The sequence below is a fragment of the Amia ocellicauda genome, chromosome 1 (assembly GCF_036373705.1).
Source record: "Amia ocellicauda isolate fAmiCal2 chromosome 1, fAmiCal2.hap1, whole genome shotgun sequence".
Classification (NCBI taxonomy): domain Eukaryota; kingdom Metazoa; phylum Chordata; class Actinopteri; order Amiiformes; family Amiidae; genus Amia; species Amia ocellicauda.
The window spans coordinates 35,840,735-35,844,641 of record NC_089850.1 but is presented as its reverse complement, the minus strand read 5'-3'; positions in this window follow the sequence as shown (position 1 = coordinate 35,844,641).

Here is a 3,907-nt window from a genome sequence, read left to right as displayed (position 1 = left end):
GTGGAGGGAGCTGAAATTTCGAGTTGCCAAACGTCAGCCTCGAAACCTTAATGACTTGGAGAGGATCTGCAAAGAGGAGTGGGACAAAATCCCTCCTGAGATGTGTGCAAACCTGGTGGCCAACTACAAGAAATGTCTGACCTCTGTGACTGCCAACAAGGGTTTTGCCACCAAGTACTAAGTCGAAGGGGTACTTATTTATTATTATAAATACTTATTTCCCTCATTAACATGCAAATCAATTTATAACTTTTTTGAAATGCATTTTTCTGGATTTTTTTGTTGTTATTCTGTCTCTCACTGTTAAAATACACCTACCATTAAAATAATAGACTGATCATTTCTTTGTCAGTGGGCAAACGTACAAAATCAGCAGGGGATCAAATACTTTTTTCCCTCACTGTAATTACTCACTTGGATTTTGGTTTTCCAGTAATTTACAGTAATTGGTATTTTATCCTAGGTATTTGCATACCTATTTTAAATTGAAAGTATTATCAGTACTGATGATTAAACACTGACTGAAACTCCTGTTCACCCTTCTATTAATAAATGCAAACAGAACATTATTTTTATACAACTCGACTCATACGTCCAGGTGGCAATCCTATAAATTTAAGTATATTGAAAGTAAATAACATTTATTGGTGTAATTGTGTAATGAAAAAGAATATTAAAATGCAGTAGTGTAAAAAGTGTGTGGGGGGGGGGCGGGGGGGTCACATGAGATATAACATAATTTCTGTTAAATGAGCAAGTACTATTTGTTTTTAAATACTAGTGTTGGATTTCCATCACATATTATTAAAAATGTTTAAAGGAATAATCATTACAGTAATTTAAACAAATCACACGGTTGTTCAATGAACACAGCACATTTCATTACAGTAAATATGTGTTTCTATTAATTAAGAAATGTAAAAAATAATATATTGTTGTAGCGTAAGGTACACTATACATTTCAGAAGTGAATTTAAGTATCACCTTATCAAGAATCCTAGAATCTTGTAGAACTCAATTTCTGTAATATTTGGACGCAGACACCAATTCCAAAGATATAAATTCTCAAGTTTATTAAAAACAAAAATAAAATGTAGCACTACACTAGTTATACCAAAAGGGAAAAACTAATTCAAATTCACTCAAGATCAACAAATCAAAGACGAATGACTTCCGTGACCAAATCAAAGACCATGGAATCACATATGATAACACACAAAACGTTACACAAAATTACAAACACATTGACTACAATACCGGTTAGTAAGACGAAGGCGAGTCTCTCATTAGTATTGTTAGTCGGACATCAAATAACTACGCAGGTTAGTTTTTATGTCAGGTAACTTTTCGTTATATATACATCAGTCTCATTTACGTTTGGGTGCCGAGAAAGATTCTATCATTTCTTGTTACCACAATTCCCCTTAATTTATTATTATTCAATGATTAAGGATAGGCAGGGCCACCTATAATCTGGTGTCTATTAACGTGTGTCAATTTCAGACTAAAACAGTTAAAAAGGAATGAGAAGATATTTCTCGGAGTTGACAGGTTTTATTTCTAAAATTGTCAAACAAACCAGTTTAATGCAACACTCATTTATATTTAAGAAAATACTAAATTACATTACTCATTCTAAAGTTTATGACTCACAGAATTACATTTCTAATTGATTTCTCAAATGTCATGAATAATAAACTCCAACTGTTAAACTTATCTGAACTTCATCGCAGACAGGCATCTCTGTCTTCGGGATCAGATAAAAGCACACAGCACGAGGTCCGTGTGGTTTGGAACAAAGGCAGTCCGGTTTAGCTTTGTCCAGTAACTTCCTGAATCGATGCTTCTGGAAGCTGGGGTTTCGCAAAAGTAGAATCTTTTCCAAACAGATTTTCCACTGGTTTGAAGGCTCCAAGGTTGTGCCCAGGATGTCTTCTTTGCAAACAGGGTTTTCCACCGTAGTTACTTGAAGTCAAAGTCTTTGAGGAAAGCTGGGCCCTGTTCATTTCCATGGGTCAAATTTCTAGCTATTTAAATGACTGAACACTTCTGTATTGCAGTCGACTTAGTCAATTGTCCAGCTGTATACACTCCACTGATCAGGTGGGTACAGGCGGGCAGGCGCAGTTTCTAAAGTTCTTTACTTAATAAAGTTCTTTCAAGAATTCTTCGTACAGCTCAATCTCCTTCTCCCAGTTAAACTCTTCTGCTGCCGGCAAGACTTGGTTAGTTTCTGGTTCCAGTTCTGGCAACCGAGCTACAAGTGGCTGTGGCATCAAGTTACTGGTTTGGGTGAGAGAGAAAGAAAAAGTGCTGTGCGCTACCTTTTATGCCTTTTAGATCATAGGCGATTGGTTCTTGAGTTTGCAAGGTTGGATTCCGGTGCCAGCCCCCAGTCTCCTATTGGAGGAGGCTCAACTTATGCCTGATGTCAATCCATGCCATCTTTTGGAATTGCCTGGGTTTGCCTGGGTTCGTAGCTCTGTTTCGGGATTTTAGCTCTCGCCTGCTTCAAAGGGATTTATGACTTCCAAGCCATATTCCCTAGATGTTTTCACAGCAGGGATTCCAAGCCATTTGGCCCTTTCTAGGTGAGTCGACTCCCAAGACTGTCACTTTGACGTAGAACAGTTCATGGGCCGATGAGCTCAGGAATTCTGGTAACTTTGGGGGAGAAGACTTCTTTAGATCAGAGCTCCAGCTAAGGGCTAGAATACTCTATCAAAATACACCCCCCCTAACTCTACATTGTATCAGGGACTGGATTCAAACCACACCAAAGTGCAGTGACCAAACCACATCACTAAGGCACATTCCTTAATATTAAGTAAAGCTTAATTGAATCAGGGGGGGTGATGAGTGATTTTGTATCATAAATAAATAAAATAAATACCTAAAACCACAGTGAGGCATAAGGAGGAGACCTGAGGTATGATGTGTGAGGAGGATGCATGAGGATGAGCAGTGATTGACTGAGGCAGGTGTGAGAATTCCTATGTATTTATTTTTTTGCATACTTAAAACAGGATCCAAGATGGGCTTTCTTGAGTTCCATACAGGCAACATTTTTGGATTGTTTGTTATATTGTTGTCATTTGCACACTTTCAGCATTCATTAGAATAATACCAAAGTAGTTTAGTCAACTATAACGAGGCACTTATCTAAAGTTTTTCTAAATAACATACTGTTATATAGAATATTAATTCATTGGTTGCTGAGCAGCTACATAATATCTATGAGGTACTCCAACTTTATCGGGACTTTTTCTTTGTCTTGTGTACTCTATGATCTTGGATACAATAATTTTTGTAAAAATCTGCTAAACAGAAACTACTGCACCTGGTCTCTCTGGAGCAATGCACACGGCTGAAATTCATAGATGGGTTACATATGAATTACTAACTTAGACTAACTCCGGATCTTACTCAAGACACATCTTTTCAGACAGTACTTGTAATTTAGTCATTTACTCTCCTGTAAGATAGCACTTATACAACGTTTTGTCATACTACTTGCCTTGCTTTACTTGTACTTTTGTTTTGTTTATTTTTATTTCCCATATACTCCCTTTCCCTTGGCTGTTGACTGTGACCGAACGTCTTATCTGCACTTATCAGTTTTTACAATCTAGGATGTATATATTGTTTACTGTACATCTCATATACACTTGTGTAAACTGTGAATTTGTAAAATGTATTATGCCTTGAACTGCATTGTATTATTGCACTTTGTATTGCTCTTATATTTTGTAAGTCGCCCTGGACAAGGGTGTCTGCTAATAAATACATAATAATAATAATAATTATTATTATTATTATTATTATTATTGCAACAATGGAGTAAATAGAATATATTTGGCATCTAGACTGGGCACAGTCCCACATGAAAGTAAAACAGATACAGTGA